Source organism: Macaca mulatta, chromosome 1 (genome assembly GCF_049350105.2).
Source record: "Macaca mulatta isolate MMU2019108-1 chromosome 1, T2T-MMU8v2.0, whole genome shotgun sequence".
Lineage (NCBI taxonomy): Eukaryota > Metazoa > Chordata > Mammalia > Primates > Cercopithecidae > Macaca > Macaca mulatta.
The window spans coordinates 61,304,423-61,328,914 of record NC_133406.1 but is presented as its reverse complement, the minus strand read 5'-3'; the positions used below and the strand labels follow the sequence as shown (position 1 = coordinate 61,328,914).

The 24,492-nt window shown below is 49.4% G+C and overlaps 1 long non-coding RNA gene across 1 annotated transcript in view; it reads left to right on the top strand.

Moving 5' to 3' along the window:
• Window positions 1-24,492, top strand: part of LOC144341206 (uncharacterized) — a 37,873-nt gene that overhangs the window by 6,213 nt on the left and 7,168 nt on the right. Inside the window, exon 3 of the long non-coding RNA XR_013417995.1 lies at window positions 1,035-1,167. This is a non-coding gene — a long non-coding RNA (uncharacterized LOC144341206). The remainder of the gene's footprint in view (window positions 1-1,034; window positions 1,168-24,492) is intronic.

Below are 24,492 nucleotides of genomic sequence, written 5' to 3'. Positions count from 1 at the left end.
GTAGAGAGTCTCTGAGAAGTCAAGCATCTTAGCCAGACACACAAATCTGGGAGTAGCAAAGTGAGGATTCAAATGCACAGCCTTTTTTCTCCAGTCCTCAGCTTGACCCCCACTCCTATTTGGTGGGCTCTTAGCAAGCTGGAAAAATAGCCCAATGCATCAATAAGAGACACTGAAACGGCTCCGCAAATCCTCGCTGGCATCTTTATGAAGTCAGTTTGCTCACTCCCGCTAATGAATAATTCAGGTTAGCTGTACAGTGAGACAGATCAGACAAGGGGGCTCTACATGTGCAGAAGACAGCCGCCGCTCTAACCGAAAGCAGTTTCCAAATGCTGTCACAGGAGATGAGGAAATTGCATGAAAGGAGAAGTGGGGAGCGAGGCTGCGTGGCAGGCAGGGATGCTAGGGAAAGGTCTGCAGGGGTGAGGACAGGCTACAGTGGGGCCTAAGGATGGACAGATCATCTCCTGTTGATACTGAGTCAGATAATGAAGCAAGGCAGCCAGCGAGAGTAGTCACTCATAGGGTCCAATGCATCACAGGTGGGAAGGCCTGGCGGGGAAAGAGGGATAGGGACCCTCCTAAGCAGAAATGAAAGACCTGGCTGAGTAGGACCAGAAGGGCGGGTAGGGGAGGGGATGGAGGGGTATTCGATCACACAGCCTTCAGCTCCTAAGAGTGACAGCCCTAAGGTTTCCTAGGAGTTGGGGACCAGAAACGGGAGGAGTAAGTGGGTGCTGAAGAGGATGGAAGAGTGGAGGGGAAGAGACAGAGACAGGCAGGAGACTCCTAAAAGCCTGGAACATGCAGCAGGGAGGGTAGGGGAGGCTCTGCACCCAGGTCTTCCAGCCACTGAGTCCCCTGAGTGAGCCCGTCCTTGGCAGGGGGTTCTGCTCCTCACTTCTTATTGTGTGTTCACCTTCACTCCTGACCCAGGTGGGGACTGGGATGGTGGGTGGTTCCTAAGAATGAAAGAAGATGCATTTCCTGATGACTTCAAAATGTTATCTCCTCTCTCCCACCCTTTCAAGGAAGCAAGCCTCCTTCTGCATCTCCTGGACACCCTCTTTCCCATTCTCCCCTGACTTCAACAACCATTGCTTTTGCTTTGTCTTACTTTCCCTGGGATTGGGGGCAACTGTTGCCTGCACAGAAAAGAACTTGGTAAGTGCTCACAATTCCCCTGGGAGGCTGGTGTGTTTTGTGAGCTGGAGCTATTGTTATATCACATTAGAATTTAAGCTTGCTGTTTTTGGTTATCTTTAAAATCAATGGCAATACACAAAGGCTCCACTCAAATCAATGCCTGTATCTGTAGGTGCTAAGAATCCACAGGGGAGAGAGATCCATTAGCAGTAAAGAAAGGGCAGATAAGGGGTAGGGAGGAAGACAGCAAGAGCCAGGGCCTGAGATCAGATGCTAGGACTCAGGGCAGGCACAGGGAGAGGTCCTCAGCATCTGGTCTGACATCTGCCAGGTGGGGCCCTTGGAACCACAACCAGAGGAAAGCGAGAATTAGGGAGGCTAAGTGTGGCCGCCTTATTCATCCCTAGCTCAGCCATGTTCCTTGCAGAAGAGACACTCCTGTCCATCCAGTGAAGTGGGATGATCTGAATTAAAAGCCAAATTGGGGCTGGGGACAGTGGCTCACGCCTGTAATCCCAGCACTTTGGGAGGCAGAGGCAGGTGGGTCACTTGAGGTCAGGAGTTCAAGACCAGCCTGGCCAACATGGTGAAACCTGTCTCTACTAAAAATACAAAAATTAGCTGGGTGTGGTGGCACCCGCCTGTAGCCCCAGCTACTTGGGAAGCTGAGGCAGGAGAATTGTTTGAACCCAGGCGGCGGAGGTTGCAGCGAGCTGAGATTGTGCCACTGCCCTCCAGCCTGGGCGACAGAGTGAGACTCTGTCTCAAAAAAAAAAAAAAAAAAAAGCTAAATTGGGGGCCAGAGAATTTCAAGGGATATTGCCCCCCTTCCCCAACAGAGGGTGAGATATGTAGCTATGTAGCTTTCTGATCTGAAGCCAGAAGGGTAGAGCAAAGCTCCTACAATTTGAATTTTTATGAATCTTATTACTGTCAGCGATGTTATAAATGATTAATAAGGCATTTGAATTGGAGGTATTGTCCAGTGGAGACAAGGAAGGAGGGAAGGAGGAAGATTAGTATTTATTGAGTACCGACATATATCAGGCATTCCGCTTGGACTTCCACACACATTATCTAGTGGAGTTGAACCTAAATGAGCTGCAGCCTGGGTTTAACACCTTGCCTCCCACAGCTTCCTCCTGTTTGCTTTTCCTCTCTCTGGGCCTTTGGAACTCATGTCAGTATTCCCTCGGAATTTTTGTCCCCAGGGGCCATCTTGGAGCCGCAGGATCAAGGGAACAGGTTTTCAGGATTTTCTGTCCCAAGCCACCAAGTCAGAAAAGAGCAGACAGAGTCAGCTGGAGACGTGTGGAACAGGCTTGGAGAAGGCAGTAGGGGAACTTGACACTTTGCATCATCTTTTCCAATCAGCACAGTGACCCTCTCTCTTGACAGAGCCTCTGAGTAGGTGCTGGGCTGCAGTCACAGCCTGTGCCATTCTCCTCTCCCCTGGACACTGCTTGGCACGCTGAGGTCCTGAGCCCTGGTCCTGGCTTAGCCTCTGCTCGCTCACTTTTCTCCAAAAGTTGAGGAGCTGTTTCTCAGGCCTCAGCCAATTCCAAGCTTCCATGATGAGCTGTAGAGTGTAAGCTCCATCAGAGCAGAGACTTTGCCTGTTTTGGACACAGCCGTGCCTGTAACAGTGCCTGACACATAGTAGGCAGTTGAAAAATATTTATTGAATGAGCCTCCTTATCCTCTCTTCCTTCATGACACATCCTTTCCTAGGAAACCCACATTACTCTGCTCTTGGACTTGTTCCTGGCAGTAGTGTGGGGAGCCAGATGGAGAAGTGAGGGTTTTGGCTTTTCCCTTCCTTCCTTCCTTCCTTCCTTCTTTCCTTCCTTTCTTCCTTCCCTCCTTCCTCCCTCCCTCCCTCCCTCTCTCCCTCCCTCACTTTCTGTCTCTCCTTCCTTCCTCTCTCTCCTTCCTTCCTCTCTCTCCTTCCTCCCTCCCTCCCTCCCTCCCTCCCTCCCTCCCTCCCTCCCTTCCTTCCTTCCTTCCTTCCTTCCTTCCTTCCTTCCTTCCTTCCTTCCTTCCTCTCTCTCTCTTTCTCTCTCTCTTTTTTTTTTTTTTAAGAGATGAAATCACTTCATTGCCCAGGCTGGAGTGGAGTGCAAATGGTGTGATCCATAGTTTTGAACTCCTGGGTTTTAGCCACTTGAAGTAGCAGGGGACTATAGGCATACACCACCACACCCAGCTGTTTGTTTGTTTGTTTTTGGTGGAGACAGGGTCTCATTATGTTGTACAAACTCCTGGACTCAAACAATCCTCCTGCCTCGGCCTCCCAAATGTTGGGATTACAGGTGTGAACCGTGACACCTGGCCCACCTTGGCTTTTCTTGCACATTGTTCATAGGGTCCTGGCTTCCCGGCAGGCTCAGCAACCTGCTGCAGCAATGCCAGCCTATGCCTTTCTCTGGCGCAGCAGAGGAGGGTTAAGGAGAGGGTTGTTTCCAGCAGACTCTACACGTGGTCATCAGAGGGTGGGCATCTCAGAATGTGAGGTCACAGGAAATAGGGAGCCTGGGAGGAGGGAGTTATCACACCGCATGAGGTAAAGAGGCAGGGCAGTGAGAGAGAAAGGGACCAAGGAAAGGTGCCACCTTCAATAAGGGTTTAAGTTATCACAAACAAATATTTCCACTCAATCCCACAAAATCTTCAGAGGTGGTAAACCCCTACTCCTAGAGGCTTAGTCCCCCACTGGGGAGTGGCTAGAGTCCCCTCATCCTCCTGTCCCAGGTCATGAACTGTGGAGCTCATTGGTCGTCTGGGAGTCCAAGATCCTGGGCAGGAAGAATCCTCCAGGGGCCAAGTAGCCGCCCCCACCACAGGCACTCTGGGAGCCTCCTGACGGGCAGGCTGGCTAGGAAGGAAGGTCAGCCTCCCAGGGTCGGCCTTCCTACTTCCCTGCAAAGGCCCCTGCCATGCCCCTTTCCAGCCAGGGCAGGACTTGAGCAAGCTTAGAAGTTCATTGCACCGTGGAGGAGTGAGCACACTCCTAAACTTCCAGTGGGCATGGGCTCTTCATTATGCAGAGGGAAAGCCTGGAATCTGGGCCATAGGCCTTGGCACAGAACAGCCCTTGGGCCCCAGTGCCAGCAGCATGGGCAGAGGCCAGACACGGGGCCAGAAGCTCTCCCTTTTGCTGACAGCAGGCTGGACTCTCCCCAGCAGATCCATAGGATCGGCCCTGCCGTAGATGGGAAGAAAATATGGCTGCCATCCTACATGGCCTCCTGGAATTGTTGCCTTAGAAAAAAAAATGCATGTAAATTTTATTGTCTCTTTATGCCACCAATTGTATACCAAAATTCAGGAAACTAATTCTGTGCCCCACAGTTTTCCTGTTCCCTCTCTCCCCTAGGGTCGGTCACCTAGGTAATCCAGCTCAGAGGAGCTCAAATGGGGAAGCTCTCCCTAGGGGCATGAGAGGGCTGGATGTTCCCATCACTTTAGCTCTGTCTGGTCTCCAGAGAAGCCCCCCTCAAGGGGCAGCAAGTTGGGAGCTGCTGTCTGCCTGTTTGGGATATTTGCCTGGGTTCCGAAAGGGCAGTCATGTCATTTTCATTAGTGTTGACCCATTGCTGCCTATTACCCTGTTCCTTCTGGGGGTCCCTCTGTTTCCTCTTTCATGCACTTCCCTTCTCAGTAATTAACAGGCCCTGGAAGAGCGTCCCTCCAACAGACGGCCAAAAGGCAGAGCAGGCAGCCGTGACAGTGGCAGTGCCAGCAAAAGGACAGGAGATTAAAACAAAATGATTCATCTTGGGAATGAGTGCAAATCGCTTTCCATTTACAGGAATTGGGGCCGCGTTCCAAACAGCCTTTGTGGGCTCGTTGGGGAGACAGGAGTCTGGTCCATTGACCATTAAGTAATGAGCTCCTCTGAGTGCTCCCTGCTGACTCTACAGAGGGGGATGTGGCGGGCAATGTGGGCAGAGAGCGAGGGAATGGGCAGGGAGACCTGGGGCTGCTCGGCTTAGGACACAGGGAAAATGGAGCAGGGCCCTTGCAGGTGGGGACCCTGGTGATTATGGAGATCCAGAGTGCTCCTGGGCACCTTGTTATTGGAGACCAACAGAAAGGAGTCAGGCTGCCCACCTAACTCTTTGCTCTGCTACCAGGAATTCCAGAGTCCACAAGGTTATCTAAGGAGTATTTGCAGAGTGTGCCAGTCACACTCTGGGAAGTCAGAGAAGAATAAGGCAAGGATCTTGTCCTCAAGGGACTTATAGTCCAGGGTGGGTGGTGGGCAGGTCAACCAAGGGGAGCCAAGGATAAGAGCTCGGCAACAGGCCGGGTGCAATGACTCACATCTGTATTCCTAGCATGTTCGAAGACCAAGGCAGGAGGATTGCTTGAGCTTGGGAGCTCAAGGCAAGCCTGGGCAAAATAGTGAGAATCTATCTACAAAAAATAATAAGACAATTAGCTGGATGTGGTGGTAGCATGTGTCTGTAGTCTGAGCTACTTGGGAGGCTGAGGTGGGAGGATTGCTTGAGTCTGGGAGGTTGACGCTGCAGTGAGCCATGATCGCACCACTGCCCTCCAGCCTGGGTGACAGAGCGAGACCCTGTCTCAAAACAAAAAAACTAGCTGGGCGTGGTGGTACGTGCCTGTAGTCCCAGCTACTCAGGAGGCTGAGGCACGAGAATTGCTTGAACCTGGGAGGAGGAGGTTGCAGTGAACCAAGATCACGTCACTGCGCTCCAGCCTGAGCAACAGAGCAAGACTCCATCTCAAAAACAAAACAAAACAAAACAAAACAAAACCCAAACAAAGGAAAATTCTATGATAGAAACAGATGGAGGCCATAATAGTGGGGATACGGAGAGTTCAGTCCTACCTGGCAGGGGTGGAGCACCTGAGTGACTCTTGAGCTGGGTCCTGAAGATGACTAAGTATTCTCCAAGTGGGTTGGTGGTGGGGCAGCTGAGTGGAGTGGGGAATTAATCCAGCTAGAGAGATGAGCCTGAGGAAAGGACAATGAAAGGACCCGTGCTGGAATTTGAATAGCCTGCCCTGGCTCTGTCAGGGAGAGGAAGGCAAGTGGACACGGACCGGGGCTCAGGGCTCACAGGAACGCCTTACCAAAAAGCCTGGACTGAGCCTGGAGGCTATGGGAGCCACTTAAAAGGTTAAAGCAGGGGTGTGATGAGATCAGGCTGCATTTTTAAGCAACTTCCAGCAGTCCTGGGGCTTTTCAATCATATCTCATCCAGGCAAGCACACTATAGTCCAAAAAAGAATCTAAGACAGGTATCACAGACTGTTAGTATTTGTTTTAAAAGAGTAGTAGCAGGCCAGGTGTGGTGGCTCATGCCTGTAATCCCAGAACTTTGGAAGGCTGAGCAGATGGATCATGAGGTCAGGAGTTCAAGACCAGCCTGGCCAAGATGGTGAAACCCTGTCTGTATACAAATACAAAATACAAAAAAAAAAAAAAAAAAAAAAAAAGAAAGAAAGAAAAAAAGAAAAGCTGAGCCAGGCATGGTGGCTCACGCCTGTAATCCCAGCACTTTGGCAGACTGAGGTGGGTGGGTCATCTGAGGTCAGGAGTTCAAGACCAGCCTGACCAACATGGAAAAACCTCATCTCTACTAAAAATACAAAATTAGCTGGGCATGGCGGCGCACCCCTGTAATCCCAGCTGCTCAAGATGTTGAGGCAGGAGAATCGCTTGAAGCCGGGAGGCGGAGGTTGCAGTGAGCCGAGATCGCGCCATTGCATTCCAGCCTGGGCAATAAGAGCAAAACTCCATCTCAAAAAAAAAAAAAAAAAGTAGCTACATGGGGGTCTGTTATTTTATTTTCTGTACTTTTACAAGGGTTTTAAATTTCGGAATTAATAGTGAATGGGCATCCATATGATAGAATACTGTGCAGTGTTGAAGAATGAAGGTGAAAACATGTATTCTGTCATGACAAAATACCTGATATGTTTTAAATAGCAAAATAGAATATATATTATGATTGTATTTTTGTAAGAACAACAAATAAATAAAGCGAATCTGGCAGGAAACGTACCAAACTATTAATAATGACAAAGTTACTGTTGCAGGGTGGGATTAGGATACTGAGGAGGGAAGGAGGAATTTTCATTTTCTATGCTGTGCCTTTTAGAATTGTATAAGTCTTAAAAATGATCTTGCATTATTCATTATTTTGAAACAAAAATCCACTTTTGGGGGGATAACTCTTTTTTCTTTTCTTTTTTTTCTTTTTCTTTTCTTTTTTTTTTTTTTTGAGATGGAGCCTTGCTCTGTCACCCAGGCTGGAGTGCAGTGGCATGATCTTGGCTCACTGCAACCTCCACCACCTACCAGGTTCAAGTGATTCTCCTGCCTCAGCCTTCCGAGTAGCTGGGACTACAGGTATGCACCACCACACTCGGCTAATTTTTGTATTTTTAGTAGAGATGGGGTTTCACCATGTTGGTCAGGCTGGTCTCGAACTCCTGACCTCAAGTGATCACCCTCCTCGGCCTCCCAAAGTGCTGGGATTACAGGCATGTGCCACCTGGCCCTGGGGGGTAACTATTTATTTTGATGCAATTTCAAACCCAAAGACAAGTTGCAAGAGGCCGGGCATATTTAATTAGCCAGTTGTGGTGGCATGTGCCTGTGTGTAGTCTTAGCTACTTGGGAGGCTGAGGTAGAAAGATTGCTTGAGCCCAGGAGTTGGAGGCTGCAGTGAGCTATGATCGCACCACTGCACTCCAGCCTGGACAGCAGAATGAGACCTTGCCTCCAAAAAAAAAATAAAGGAACTCCTATAAACTATTTAGACCTCACCACTTGTTAATATCTTGCCCCACACAACATACATTTTAAAAAAGATCATCCATTACTTCCATTTTGCAAACCCCATTGGCCACTTGGGGTTTATCTTTCTAGGCCTCTCTGCTGCTTCTGACCCTGCTATCCTCTCCTTCCTTCCGGAAACCTCCCGTTTCTTGTCTTCTGTGGCCCTGAGTCTTCTCTGTTTTCCTCCTACTTCTCTGACTTCCCTCTAGCATTATCTTTCGTAGAGGCCTCTTTTTCAGCACCCTTTAAACACGGGAGTTTCTCAGAGTTCTAGCCTGAGCCCATTGCTTGGCTTTGTGTGTTTTCTTCCTGGGAGAGCTTGTTCACTTCCATCTATTGAAGCTATGATCCGTTTGCTGATGAAGCCCAAATCCGTGTCTTCAGCTGCCGCCTCTCCCTTCAGTTTCCTATGCTAATATTCAAATGCCTGTTAGACACATGCTCTCAAGTAGTCCACAAACATTCAATACTCAACTTGTCTCAAACATGTCATCGTCACCCCTCCCTCTTGCTAAGTGTTCTCTTTCTGTGTCCTCCGTTTCACATAATGGCACCACATCTTTCACTTTGACAATGGCAATCAACTCCTAATTGGTCTCCCTGGCTACAGTCTTCCTCCACATAAATTCACTCTCACACTGTAGTCAATGTGACATCCCTAAAATGCAAATTTTACCACATCAGGCGCTGAGAAAACCTGTCAATGAGTCTCCATTACCTATGGGTTGAAGTCAAGCCTGTCAGCCTGGCGCACATAGCTGCACCTGATTCCACCGGGCTTCTCCAGCTCTTGTCATGTCCCTGTCACCTCTGCACCCCATTCCACATTGGCCCGTGCGTCCATGTGTTTGCTCATGCTGCCTCCTTAGTGGGAGCCCCTCCCACCTCTCTCCCCTTGGCTGACCCATCCATCAACACTGAGCTCCACGGGCATCTCCTCCAGCTAGAAGTGTCCCTCTATTGTGTTCCCATTACACTCTTCTTCTTCTCTTACTTCTACCTAACAACTTTTTAAAATAATGCTTTTGTGCCATGAAAGGTGGCCAGGCATGCTTTTATTTTTATTTATTTATTGAGACAAGGTTTTGCTTTGTTGTCAAGGCTGGAGTGCAATGGCACAATCATGGGCTCACTGTAGCCTCGACACTTCCAGACTCAAGTGGGCCTTCTGAGTAGCTGAGATCACAGGTGTGCACCACCATGCCTGGCTAATATTTTTATTTTTGTTGAGATGGGAGTCTCACTACATTGCCTAGGCTGGTCTTGAACTCCTAGCCTCAAACTATCTTCCCTTCTCAGCTTCCCAAGGTGCTGGGATTACAGGCACGAATGAGGTTCAGCTCTCTGCTGAACAAATTTTTATAGTCTGTCTTTGTGTGTGTCTCTCTCACTGCTCTGTAAATCCCGGAAGGAATGGGATTTGCATGTGTTTATGTATACCATCTTGTACCTTTGTACCTTAATGCCTTAGTGCAGTGCCTAGCATGTAGTAGACAACTGAGGTAAGCATTCACTATTTATTCACCCCTCTCTGCCTCCTTTCCCTGGCAGCAGCAAGCTCAATCCCATGCCCTCTGTTTCCCCATCAGTAGTTACATTCCAGGCCTCAGTTCCTTGGCTGTAGCCCCCTGTCCAACAGGTTTGGCTCCTATGTGCTCTTTCTCCCAGCACTTCTCTCCCTCATCTTCTCTTCTGCTTCTTCCCTTCTATTTTGATCAGCTCTTGTTAGCCTCCTGTATCTTTCCAGATGCTTCTCTCCCACTCTTCTCCCCTGTGGGGGCCACTCAGGGCAGTTCCAGCCCACTTCTGGCCCAGGTGTCTGCATTAGGACTTTACGTAATTATCTTCACAATGGGGCCTAATGACTGAAAACCATTTTCATCTCAACCCACACAATTCCAGATTTACAGCAACCAAGGCCTCAGGGTTAGAGCTGAATGCATACCCCACCAGGTCCCTCTCTAGAGTATCTTTTGGAAGAAGTACCTTACAGCTCTTTAAGAAAGAGGGTCACTTGATAACAGCTTTTCTGTCTAGTACTTTTAAATGTAAGTACTTAGCTTCGTTCCTTAGTTCTCTGCACCCCAACTCTGTAGTGAGGATCGCATTCATCACACTCCACCAGGCATGTAGGATGCTCTAAGCTGATCTTCTTCCATGTGGGGACCTTCAGGGATGAACATATTCATTCTGTCATTCACTCACACATTTACTGAGCTCCCACTAACACTGCCCATGGGGATGGGGACAGAGGATACAGACAAGGGGTCACAGATGAGTATGTCCCCCTCTAAGACCCAAAGGAACTCACGGTCTGGTGAGGAAGACAAATCTGAAAACCATTTTGCTAAGATAAGAAGTCCTTGGTGGAGATACATGTCAGGTACTATGAAAACGTAGAGCCGGGCGCGGTGGCTCAAGCCTGTAATCCCAGCACTTTGGGAGGCCAAGACGGGTGGATCACGAGGTCAGGAGATCGAGACCATCCTGGCTAACACGGTGAAACCCCGTCTCTACTAAAAAATACAAAAAACTAGCCGGGCGAGGTGGCGGGCGCCTGTAGTCCCATCTACTCGGGAGGCTGAGGCAGGAGAATGGCGTGAACCCGGGAGGCAGAGTTTGCAGTGAGCTGAGATCCGGCCACTGCACTCCAGTCTGGGCGACAAAGAGAGACTCTGTCTCAACAAAAAAAAAAAAAAAAAAAAAAAAAAAAAAGAAAACGTAGAGTGGTCACTGGAGCATGCCTAGGTAGGAGGAAGGTTTTTGGTTGATTTTTTGTTTGTTTGTTTTTTGTTTTTTTAGAGGGAATTTTTCCGTTGTTGTCCAGGCTGGAGTGCAATGGCACGAACTCAACTCACTGCAACCTCTGCCTCCCGGGTCCAAGTGATCCTCCTGCCTCAGCCTCCCGAATAGCTGGGATTACAGGTGCACACCACCACGCCCGGCTAATTTTGTGTTTTTAGTAGAGATGGGGTTACACCATGTTGCTCAGGCTAGTCTTGAACTCCTGACCTCAGGTGATCTGCCTGCCTTGGCCTCCCAAAGTGCTGGATTACAGGCGTGAGCCACTGCGCCCGGCCTGGAGGGAAGTTTTACAGGATTTAATTCGAGGAGTGAATAGGAATTGATGAGGCAGACAGAGACAACGGGGTTGACACTTGTCATGTTTTTGATTGTCCAGTACTGAGCAACTTTCCTATTTTGGAGGGAATTCCTCATTATAGGAGTCTTAGTTGGGGAAGGATTCTACCTTTGACCACATGCTAAAGAGGGCAGGGTTTGTGTCTCCCTGCTCCCCTCACCCCCCATAAATGTGGTGTGGGCAGAGTGAGGGTGGGGTGAGGATGGGCTCTGGAAGCTGAGCTCAGCCAATCTGATGTTCCCATTGGGATCTTCGGGACCTGGGCAGGAGCAGTCATTCGTAGCAGTGGTGGCCATTCTGGACTCCTTCAGAACAGTATCTAGTGTGGGGGATGGTGTGGGTGGTGAGGGGCAGAACCAGCTGCAGTGCCCCAACAAGGTGCTCCCTGTCTCGTGACCTTGTTGTGTTCTCTGCCACCAGCATCCCTTGGTTCCCGACTGTGAGGGCAGGTGCTGCCCATCAACTCTTGAGCTAACATAATTTAACTTTCCAGACTATTTTTTTTTTTTTTTTGAGACCAGGTCTCTCACTCAGTCACCCAGGCTGGAGTGTAATGGCGCGATCTCCACTCCCTGCATCCTCCGCCTCCTGGGTTCAAGCGATTCTCCTGCCTCAGCCTCCTGAGTAGCTGGGATTACAGGCACCTGCCACCACGCCTGGCTAATTTTTGTATTTTTAGTAGAGATGGGGTTTCACCACGTTGGCCAGGGTGGTCTCGAATTCCTGACCTCAGGTGATCCACCTGCTTCGGCCTCCCAAAGTGTTGGGATTACAGGCGTGAGCCACTGAGCCCAGTCCAGACTATTCCTTGCCTGCTAGTTAGTGAGAGGTAGTTTCTGTTATTCACAATGGAGTTCCTTGTCTGATGTAGGCTGGAACAGTTGAGGAAGCTGGGCAGTGTAGAATAGAGTTTGGGGGAAGGTAGGTAGGGTGATGTGGCTGGAGCACTGGAAAACATTAAAAAGACTGGGGGGCCAAGCTCAGTGGCTCATACCTGTAATCCCCGCACTTTGGGAGGCCAAGGCAGATCACCTGAGGTCAGGAGTTCAAGACCAGCCTGGCCAACATGGTGAAACCCTGTCTCTACTAAAAATACAAAAAATTAGCTGGGCGTGCTGGTGGGCACCTGTAATCCCAGTTACTTGGGAGGCTGAGGCAGGAGAATCACTTGGACCCGGGAGACAGATGTTGCAGTGAGCTGAGATCGTGCCAACGTACTCCAGCTTAGGCAACAAGAGCAAAACTCCGTCTCAGGGAAAAAAAAAAAAAAAAAAGACTGGGAAGATGGGCAGCGAGAGGTACATGATAAAGGGCCCTGTCAACCACGCTAAGAAATTTGCCTTTTTCCCATTAGGAGAAAGGAGCAACCACTGAAGAGTTTAAGTAGGGAGGGTCTCGGTGAGACTAGTAACTTAGGAAGATTATAGGGGACTGATGATGATCTTCCTATGGAAAGATCAGCGCGATGGGTGTGACCAGGGCCGCTACTGACCCTGGGTGAGATTTTAAAAAGGCGCCTCTAACTAATGCAGGAGCAGAAAACCAAGTACTGCATGTTCTCACTTATAAGTGGGAGCTAAATGAGAGAACGCATGGGCACGTCGAGGGGAACAATACACACTGGGGCCTACTGGAGAGTGGGGTGGTGGGAGGGAGAGGATCAGGAAAAATAACTGATGGTGACCCTCCTCCAGGTAGCCTCCATCCTACAGGAGGCGCTGGTTGGCTGGATTTCAGCCCCAGTTCACCCCTTCCGTGGGGCACCATTGTGCAGAGCACAGGTGGTACCATAGTTCCCAGGGGTCTGGATTCCAGGGCCCAGCACTCTCCCTGATCCTAAGGAGCTTACATTATTGCCTCTACTTTGCCTTCTTCTCTTGATGACAACCCCTTTCTCCCCTGGCCAGAGAGACCGCCTCTCTCAGTCTCTCATCTTTGAGAAAATAAGGCCACTTTCTTAGCTGGTTCTCAAAACATGATCCTTTCTTTATGTCAGGCAGAAACTGGCTTTCTGGACAGGGCCTCACCCCGAGGTGGTTGTTCTAGCCTCTTTAATTCTCATGCCCAGAAATCCTCCTGTGTTTTTTTTGTTTTTGTTTGTTTGTTTGTTTGAGGCAGGGTCTTGCTCTGTCACCCAGGCTGGAGTGCAGTGGCACAATTACAGCTCATTGCAGCCTCAATCTCTTGGGTTCAAGTGATCCTCCCACCTCAGCCTCCCAAGTAGCTAGGACTACAGGCACGCATCACCACACCTAGCTACCTTTTAAAATTTTTTTTGTAGAGACAGGGTTTCACTATGTTGCCCAGGTTGGTCTCCAACTCCTGGGCTCAAGCAATCCTCCCACCTCAGCCACCCAAAGTGCTGAGATTACAGGTGTGCACCACCACGCCTGGCCCCGCTGGGTTTTCCTTAGGCATCTACTCTTGAACCCGCTTAAGTCTTCCAGGAAAAACAGTGACTAGGCTCTTGGCTGATGAGTGGGAAGGTCAGCTGCATAGGTGAATGCCTGTGTACAGAGGAAGGGGTGACCCCTCTGCCCTCAGCCCCTAGGTCATCATGTGCTAAGTGGTCCTGTGGCACAAAAGACTCTAAACCACAGATTCTGGAATTTTCCTGCCAACAGAACCTCAGGGATTATTTGGCCTAGGAGTCTTCTTTATAGGAGTCTCCTGTAAAGATGGACATTCAGCACCTGCTTGAATACCTCCAGTGATGGAGGACTCACTACTTGATGTAGCAGCTTGTGTCTCAGTGGCATTGAGCAGTGTATTTAGGTGACCTTTGCAAGGTCACATGCCACTCTGTGACTGCTGCCTGGAACCACAGGGTTATTCCTCTATATCCCTTTCTCTGCTTGCTGCCTCCTCCTGCTCCCAGGACTCACCTCCTAGGGTAGCCTGACTGGCACGCTGTCTCTCGAGCCACCACGCCTGAGGTGGCAGGGTGCTGTTGGAGTGGGTGAACTGCCTGGGGCGCCAAACTTCGCCTGCCCTGCAAGGCTCAGAGGAGAGGGGGATGGAAGTAGTGTGGGTGTGTGGCTCTGTGGGGTGGGCAGGGTGGATTTTTTTCCCTATTTGTTTTCCATTTTTCTCTCCTCCCAGTGGTTGGGCTGGCTGATTGGAGGTGCGGGTGTGTGGGGGTGGTGTGTGCTTGTGTGTGCACGCGTGTGCGCGTGTGCATGCACAGCTGTGTGGGAGGGCATCCGTGCCGGAGGCTTCACGCTGGAGCGGCCTCTCCTTGCCGACCAACTCTGACAGAGCTCCCACTGATTTGGCCTTAGAAAGTTTCCTGGTTTTGATAGGAACAAAACAGAAGATGCAGATAGGCTGTGCGGTTTCCTTGGCAACTTGAAAACATGGGTTGGGGAGGGGATGGTGGGAACCAGAGAGAAGGGAGTGATTGGGCTCCACCACTCAGCTCTGTCCCCTCCTTTTTTCCCCTCAAAATAGCTCAGGATAAAATGTTGAACCATTCTCAGCATTCCCGTCCCTGGCCCACAGGAATGGGTAGGAAACTCAGCAGCAAGGAAGGAGCAGAGGTGCCCCTTGGATAAGGGAAGCAAGAGACCTGCCTTCTAGAGGATTCTGACGCCTCTTGTTCTCTTTCTTACCAAGCTGACTTATCTCCTCTACCTTCCACTCCCTTATTTTGTTATCCTGGCAGCATTAAGAACTCCCATTCTCCAAACTAACCCAAGGAAAAGCAGAACCCCACGCTCCCAGGTTCTCTACCTTAGAGAGACGTGACTGGTAGGGAAGCAAGGAGTGGATGTCTTTCCTTCCCCACCACCCACGAAACCTTGGGACAGCTCCATTCCTAGAAAGCAGGAGACTGAACTAAGTCGGAGGTGGATTACAGAGACTGTTCATTAAGGAATGAAGACGTTGGGCCAGGCATGGTGGCTCATGCCTGTAATCCCAGTACTTTGGGAAGCTGAGGTGGGCAGATCATGACGTCAGGGGTTTGAGACCAGCCTGGCCAACTTAGTGAAATTCCATCTCTACTAAAAATACAAATAATAACCGGGTGTGGTGGTGTGCGCCTGTAATCCCAGCTATTAGGGAGGCTGAGGCAGGAGAATCTCATGAACCCGGTAGGCAGAGGCTGCAGTGAGCCAATATCGCACCACTGCACTCCAGCCTGGGCAACAGTGTGAGACTCCGTCTCAAAAAAAAAAAAAAAAAAGAAAAGAAATAAAGACGTTTATTACTAATTAGTGAAACTGTCTTCCCTACTGCAAGTTCACCTCCCAAGTGAACGTGCTCAGACCACCTGCCTAGAGGCAGCACCCCAGAGCTCCAGTAAGACCCACGCCCAGCAATTCTTTTTTCCTTTTGAAAAAGGGTCTCACGTTGTCACCCAGGCTGGACTGCAGTGGCACGATCTCGGCTCATTGCAGCCTCGACCTCCCCAATTCAAGCAATCCTCCTGCCTCAGTCCCCTAAGTGGCTGGGACCACAGGTATGTGCTACCACATTAGCCTGGTAGCTAGTAGGCTAGCTTTTTTTTTTTTTTTTTTGTAGAGGCAGAGTTTCACCATGTTGCCCAAGCTGGTCTTGAACTCCTGAGCTCAAGCGATCTATCCACCTCAACCATCCAAAGTGCTGGGATTGCAGGCATGAGCACCACGTGCCTGGTCTTATGCCCGTCAATTCTCTCTCTTTTTTTTTTTTTTCTTGAGACAGGGTCATGCTCCGTCACTCAGGCTGGAGTGCAGTGGTGAGATCTTGGCTCACTGCAGCCTAGACTTCCGAGGCTCAAGTAATCTCCCCACCTCAGCCTCTCTGGTAGCTGGGACCACAGGCTCGCACCATCATGCCCAGCTAATTTATGCAATTTTTCTTTCTTTTTTCGGTAGAGACAGGGTTTCGCCATGTTGGCCAGGCTGGTCTCAAACTCCTGGACTCAAGCGATCCGCGCACCTTGGCCTCCCAAAGTGCGGGGACTAAAGGCGTGAGCCACTGTGCCCAGCCCTATGCCCAGCAATTCTTGACAGCCACCGGCCCTTTTCTAAAGCACAGGCCTCTGGATCTAATTAGCCCCATCCGCTGTCCCTGGTCCCTCTTATCTTGGGCACTAGAATTCTTTTACCTGAGAATATGGAGGTTCTGAAGACATTTTTGCATACATTTTTAAAACCAAACGACCTTAATGCTATCCCAGTCCTGCAATTGAACTTTAGTGGTGGCCATGCAGCCTGCCCTTGGCACAACTCAGACACCAGGGAAGGGGACCTTAGGGGGCTCTTGGAGCAGCCATCCTCTGTCGGGGTGTTGAATGTATTTAGGGAGCACGAGGCAGGCAGGAGAAGAGAGCTGAGAGGCTGTGGGGCCCCTGTGTTCACAGTCTCCTGGATGAGTCAGTGGAGGAAGGGGTGCTGGGCTGGGAGTGAAGAGGCCAGAGTTCTAGTCTCACTCGGGCTCTGACCAGCTGTGGGTGGGAGGAAGACAGCCACACTTTGGTGGTCACATTCCTGCAGCAAGCTTGGGACATACAGTCTGACAGACACTTGGGGGTGTGGGGAGGGACCATGAAGCAGAAGATTTGCAGTGAAACAGATGGTTACCAGGATCATGGCCGCGTAGCTTCCTGAGTGTGGCCCTTCCCATCCCCCCATGCCTGTGTGCTCCATACCTCCCAGGATGAGTTTGTCAAGCTTGACTTGGCTTTCCACCCACAGGAAATCAAAGATTCTAGAGCATGGTCACTCTGCCTCCTCCCCATCAGCTGTCCTGATGCATGGTGACTCAGGGGAGAGAGAGTCCATTTATCTCGACTTCTGCTCAATCTCTCAAAGCTCTTCTCCAACATGGTCATCGTCCCACCTCCGCCTCCCCTGGAGTTCTCTCCACCCTCAGTTGCCTCAGCAGCAATACATGGAGGATAGGCCCTCCGTTAGACTCCACATCCCCACACCCAGCCCATACCCAGGAAGAGAGGACAGTGCCCACCCGCTCCTCTGGCTCTGAGCTCCCCTGGCAGATGACAGAGCTGGGAGTCCACCCATTCTTCTCCAGGAAGGAGAAGAATGAGTGTCAAGGGCTATTCCCCGCTGCCCTGCAGGCCCCAGCTCTGGGGAGAAGTCAGGCAGTTTTGAGAATGAAATAAATACAAGATGCCCCAATAAATGGCTAAGAACTGATTATGAGGGGGGCAAAGTGTCCAACCAAAGGGAAGAGAGTACAGGGAAGGGAGAATGACTCAGGAGACCCTGGCTTGTTCCTACGTGGTAGTGCATCATGTAGGTGGCCTTTAGAAAGGCCCTGGCATTTGGCCCTTTGTCTACTCTGGAATGTTCTTCCCAAACATCACATAGGCACATCCACCCCCTTTAAAGGAGGGGCTCTTTCCCAGATGCCTTGATGGTGGGAAATGAGGACAATGGGTGCCTTCTCTATTGGAATGTCTACTCGGCCAAAAGGAAAAGAAAAAAACAAATAAGTAAAAGAGTGCCTTCTCTATATGGGTGCCATTACTGGGGGTTTCCCTGACGTCCCTGTCTTGAGGGCTGGGATCTTGGTTTCCACTGGTTTGACCTCTCCGAGCCTTGCACCTAACCATTCTCTGCTTCCCCCAGGCTAGAGAGGCCATTGGGTGTTTTCTGTGACTCGTAGCCCTGGTTGAGAAGTGAGGCGGGGGAGGAGTCCATAGAGGATGGTCCCTGTCTGGGCTTCTTCTGTTTGAGTGAGCCTCTGAGGAAGCAGCCTGGGGAAGGTACCAGGGAAACTGAGACCAGAAGATGTGAGCTGAGCAGATGCGGTGTCACACAGGGGAGGCGGGCAGTCCCTGGGCTTGGCCTGACTGAAGTCCCCACTGAGTGGGAGCAGAGGGCACTTCAAGTGGGGTTTCTTGTTTTTGTTTCTGTTTTGAGACGGAGTCTCGCTCTGTCACCCAGGCTGGAGTGCAATGGCGTGGTCTCAGCTCACTGCAACCTCCACCTCCCAAGTTCAAGCTGCCTCAGCCTCCTGAGTAGCTGGGATTACAGGCATCCACTGCTACACATGGCTAATTTTTGTATCTTTAGTAGAGACAGCATGTTGACCAGGCTGGTCTCGAACTCCTGACCTCAGGTGATCTGCCTGCCTCAGACTCCCAAAATGCTGGGATTACAGGTGTGAGCCACCACACCCGGCCTCAAGTGGGGTTTGTGTGTGCCTGAAGTGGGCATGTGGGAGGAGAAACTGGGCGGGGAGGTGGCATGTGGTAGACTCTGACTTCTGAAGACGCTCTCCTGGGCAGTGCTGGAGACAGCAACACTTGGGCCACTGAACTAGGGGATATGGTCAGGGTTCTCTGCAACCAAGAAGAGTGAGTCTCTTTGTAGCCCCTTTGCCCAGCTCCCTTGTATTAGTTCTTAAGGTTGGTGTAATAATTTACCAGAAACATAGGGCTTAAAATAACAGAAATGTGGCCAGGCACGGCGGCTCATGCCTGTAATCCCAGCACTTTGGGAGGCCGAGGCAGGCAGATCACAAGGCCAGGAGATCGAGACCATCCTGGCTCACACGGTGAAACCCTGTCTCTACTAAAAATACAAAAAATTAGCTGGGCGTGGTGGCACGTTCCTATAGTCCCAGCTACTTGGGAGGCTGAGGCAGGAGAATCACTTGAACCTGGGAGGCGGAAGTTGCAGTGAGCCGAGATAGCGCCACTGTACTCCAGCCTGGGAGACAGAGCGAGACTCTGTCTCAAAAAAATAAAAATAAAAAAATAACAGAAATGTATTCTCTCACAGTTCAGGAGAGCAGAAGTCAGAAATCAAAGTGCTGGCAGGGCTGGCTCCTTCTGGAAGTTCTAAGGCAGAGCCAGTTCCATGCTGCTCTCTGAGCTTCTGGCTGCCACCTGCCATCTGCGGCATTCCTTGGATTACAGATGCATCGCTCCAATTCCAGCCTCTGTCTTCACATGGCTTTCTCCTCCACGTGTCTTCTCTTCTTCTTATAAGAACACCAGTGGTTCAGCTGGGTGTGGTGGCTCACACCTGTAATCCCAGCACTTTGGGAGGCCGAGGTGGGTGGACCACTTGAGGTCAGGAGTTGGAGACCAGCCTGGTCCATATGGCAAAATCCCCTCTCTACTAAAAATACAAAAATTAACTGGGCATGGTGGTGCACACCTGTGATCCCAGCTACTCGGAAGGCTGAGGCAGGAGAATCGCTTGAACCGGGGAGGCAGAGATTGCAGTGAGCCAAGATTGCTCCACTGTACTTTAGCCTGGGCGAAAGAGCAAGACTCTATTTCAAAAACAAACAAACAAACAAACAAACAAACAAGCAAACAAACCACCAGTTGTTGGATTTCATGCCCACCCTAAATCCGGAATGATTTATTCTTTTTTTTTTTTTTTTTTCCTGAGACCAAGTCTTGCTCTGTCGCCCAGGCTGGAGTGCAGTGACATGATCTCCACTCACTGTAACCTCTGCCTCCTGGGTTCCAGTGATTCTCCTGCCTCAGCCTCCTGGGTAGCTGGGATTACAGGCACCCGTCACCACGCCCGGCTAATTTTTGTGTTTTTCATAGAGATGGGGTTTCGCCATATTGTACAGTCTGGTCTCAAACTCCTGACCTCAGGTGATCCACCCACCTTGGCCTCCTAAAGTGCTGGGATTACAGACGTGAGTCACCGCACCTGGCCAGGATGATTTATTCTTGACAGACTTACTTATACCTGCAGCAACCTTATTTCCAAATGAAGTCACAGCCTGAGGTGCCAGTTGGATATAAATTTGGGGGAGACACTATTCAATCCACAACAGCCCTTAATTCCACACTCGTGCCAGAGCTGTGGAGGGGTGAGGAGACCCCCAAAGTTTGATCAGCAGTCCCAAGGGCAGGATGTTCAGAGGACACACAGGGCCTGAAGTTCTAACCCAGCTCCCCCGCCTCCATGTTACCCTGAGCTTCCTAGAAAGTTGCAAAGCAAAAACGATTGAACACCATTCCCCAGGGATTGTCAGAGATGGTCTCCTCCACTCAAAAGAGGGCCAAGTGTCTGGAGTGTTTCCTTGTAAAATAAGTTGCATCTTGGACTGCTTCTTCTTAGCTGGACGAGTGTCTTTCTTAAGCCTACTTTAATCCATCTTGCAGCAGCTCAGCTGTATCTTCTCTTGGTCTGTCCGTGAGGCTGATGTAGAACAGCCTCTTCCTGATCTACCATTCTTCTAATGCTCAGCTAACGTTTGTCATGTCTTTCCCCATTTCAGTAGGGGATGTCTTTGCCTGGAGAGGGTATGTCAGAGGCATTGGGAATGTCAGGGATGAAACAACCCACCTAAATGCAGAGAGTTTGAATTTTCTATATGAGCCTTCCCAGCTAATTTTTAGTTTGCACACCTCCCTTTGCCCCTCCCGCCCCAGGGCTGGTGACAAGCTGAGCTGACTCTCTTCTCTCACCTCACATCTCTGAGCCACCCTCATCTACCACCAACTCTGCACAATTACTCTTTAGTAAAAGAGCAAACCGGGAAGACGAGCTCCAGCTAGCACGGCCATCAGTCACCATAACGTGCTGAAATCAGCAATCATTATGGTGATAAATTGCTTTAGAATTCCCATCACAAATAGTGCTGCAGAGGGGAGACGGAGGTTTAGACAGGAGCCCCCACTGTGCTCATCTCCTTTGGCATTTTAAGGAGAAAAGAGGCCAGCTTTGCAGTGCTAGGTTTTCTTCTTTAGAACATGAGGATGGCAAACAGTTGAATAGGAAGGGGACACTGTAATTTGAGGGTCAAGCAGCTCTCACCCCAGTCTCAATCTATAGGACCTCCAGGGTTATAGAGCTTGGGAGTCTGGTGCTAAGAACAGGTCCTGCTCAGGCAGATCCCAAGGGTGAGTGGAAATAGAGGAGACTGGGGCGGGCCCCGGGGAACAGAAAGAGAAGTGTGCAGACACGCCATAGATCAGTGTCTAAGCTGCAGTGAGGATCCAGACTACTGGTGTCACCTCCAGAGCCATGAATTTTACCTCAAGACAAACAACTAAATAAAAACAGCTATTATTTTGTGCCAGGCTCTGCACTATGGTTGTTTTGTTTTGTTTTGTTTTGTTTTGTTTTGTTTTGTTTTGTCTGAGACAGAATCTCGCTCTGTCATCCAGACTGGAGTTCAGTGGTGCAATCTCAGCTCACTGTAACACCCGCCTCCCGGGTTCAAGCCATTCTCCTGCCTCAGCCTCCTGAGTAGCTGGGATTACAGGCACTTACCACCATGCCCAGCTAATTTTTGTATTTTTTGTAGAAATGGGGTTTTACCATGTTGGCCAGACTGGTCTCAGACTCCTGACCTCAGGTGATTCCCCTGCCTTGGCCTCCCAAACTGTTGGGATTACAGGCGTGAGCCACCACGCCCACTGCACTATGATTTTTATACATTACCTAATTTAATCCTTACCACACCACTGGTAAAGAAAATTATACATATATGAATATATATTTTTAAATATATTTTACATTTTCTTATAAAATTATTACACTTTATCTTTTTGTTTTTCTTTTCTTATTTCTTCTCTTTTATGAGACAGGCACTTGCTCTGTCGTCCAGGCTGGAGTGCACTGGTACCATCACAGCTCACTGCAGCCTTAACCTCCTGGGCTCAAATGATCCTCCCACCTCAGCTTCCACAGTAGCTGGGATCACAGGTGCCACCATGCCCAGCTAATTTCTTAATTTTTTATAGAGACGGTGGTCTCACTATGTTGCCCAGGCTGGTCTCAAACTCCTGGGTTCAAGCAATCCTCCCACCTTGGCCTCTCAAAGTGTTGGGATTACAGGTGTGAGCCACCTCACTGTGCCATTATTTATATTTTACCGATTGAGAAAATGAAGCTCAGAGAGGTTACATAATTTGCTCAAGATCACACAGCAAGTTGCTGGAGCCTAGTTTTGAATTCAGATTTGTCCCACTTCAAAGTTAGTAAATATTTGCAAGCACCTTGCAAAACAGCTTCCTTTTCTCTTTGGTTCAGGGCGGAGCTGAGGAGCTTGTGAGGTGAAAGGGGGAACCCTACCAGTGGGGTGCAGGAACCACTGAATTGGGGCAGCGGGTAAGTTTGCTGATGAGGAAGCGGGGGCTCCCAGTGACTGGTACTGGACACCCGTGTGGTGGGGAAAACGAGTCTGGCTCAGTCACTGGAGTTGGAAACTGACAGACTTTGGAAACATGGGCTTGGCAGGGAAAGATCAGGTGGTAGTTGACTGGGTCAGGATCTGTCTTATTCATGGAGGTTCCTGCCTCAACCCTCTCCCCAAAGTGAAGGTCCCTTTACTTCTCTTAAATAACTTTATTTCTGCCCCTTGGATGTGCAGAGCTAATCATACTCATTAAGTCATTGGTCTGCGTGAGGCGTGTGTTTTATTATGTTATCTTCCCTCTCATTCTCTGCCCCCACTCCTGTTAACCATTCACCATAGATATTCACTTCAGTGCATTGGTATATATGCTTCCAGTTTGCCTTCCATATGCCTAAAGAGATATGTGCATATTCCTGAAAAAGATTCCTAATATTATTTCATGGATGTGTATGTGTGTTCTTAATTTACATAATTGATTTTGTGCTATAAATCTTATTCTATTTCTGGCCAGGCACAGTGGTTCTTGCCTGTAATCCCAGCACTCTGGGAGGCCGAAGCAGGTGGATCACCTGAGGCCAGGAGTTTGAAACCAGTCTGGCCAACATGGCAAAACCCTGTCTCTACTAAAAATAAAAAGATTAGCCGGACATAGTGGTGAACATCTGTAATCCCAGCTACTCAGGAGGCTGAGGTGGAAGAATCACTCGAACCCATGAGGCGGAGGATGCAGTGAACCGAGGTTGCTCCATTGCACTCTAGCCTGAGTGACAGAGTGAGACTCCGTCTCAAAAAAAAAAAAAAAAAAAAAAGAAAAAGAAAAGAAAAAAGAAAGAGAGAGATAAAGAAAAAGAAAAGCTTTTATTCTATTTATTTGCTCACTCAGTGGTAGTTAAGACCTGTGCGTGTTGCCATGTGGACTTTTTATAGCATAGTATTCCATCATATACACACACCACATGTACTATCCATTCCTAAGTTGCTTCCAACTCCCAGGCACTACAAACAGTGCTACAGTGAGAATCTCACACATGTCTCCTTATTGGCCTGTGAGAATATTTCTCTGGGATGGGGATACCAGGACATAGAGGGTTTGGATACATCCTAGTCTTCTCAACCCCTCCTGGCAATTAATCCCTGTAACCCACAATGTTTAGCATTGTGTTCTGTCCTTTAATTGCTAGCGATAGCTTCAATTGTACATATCTTCTCTCTCCTGCTACATCCTAAGTGTAAAATGAGACCCTGTTTCCCTTTGTTTTTCATTTTTTGCAGGTTCTCATCTACATCTTATCCAGAGTTGGTGCTACATAAAACATTGTTTTAATAGACTGAACTAACATCTCCTTTCCCGCAGGAATGCATATTTCCTTAGAGCAAGATTAGCCGTGTTTCATTCATCTCAACTGAGTTCAGAATCTGGCACTCTAAACTATTCAAAATATCACTAGAGGACTTCCTAAGACATGATTCATGACCTTTTCAAACATGGAAAAATAGTACCATTAAGTACAAAATGGGGGCTGGGCACAGTGGCTCACGCTTGTAATCCCAGCACTTTGGGAGTCCAAGTCGGGCGGATCACCTGAGGTCAGGAGTTCGAGACCAGCCTGACCAACATAGTGGAACCCCGTCTCTACTAAAAATATAAAAATTTGCTGGACATGGTGGCAGGCACCTGTAATCCCAACTACTCAGGAGGGTGAGACAGGAGAACTGCTAGAACCTGGGAGGTGGAGCTTGCAGTGAACCGAGATCGCGCCACTGCACTCCAGCCTAGGGGACAGGGAGAGACTCTGTCTCAAAAAAAAAAAAAAAAAAAAAAGAAGAACGAAATGGATTAGACGTTAGGGGATCTAAGCGCCATATAACCAGTTTTATGACCTTAGACAAAGTAAACGTCTCCTCTGAGCCTCAGTTCCCTTATATGTACAATGGGAGGGTTTAGTGGCTTCTTGCTCCTAGCTGGATTCCGGAAGATGATGAGGGAGTGTTACAGGTCCACCTCCATTTGAGAAGCCTGCTGGGTCGGCCTGGTCTTCCAGGATGAGAAGGGGGCTGAGGGGAAGATGGGGCCTAGCACATTGCTTGGGAGGCAACATCCTTCCTCCTCTGGTTTTCTCCTTTATTCCTCGAATCATCCCATGCAGTTTGGCTTGATCCATTTCCAGAATATTCATCACTGATGACATGGGGCCCCACCCAGGGGTTAGGACTGTCTTGGGAAGATCCAGATACTAGTCAAGAGAAAAAGAGTGGAGAGCAACTTACAGAAGATAAAAGGCCTGCAGTAGTAACTGGGGCAACAACTGGAATC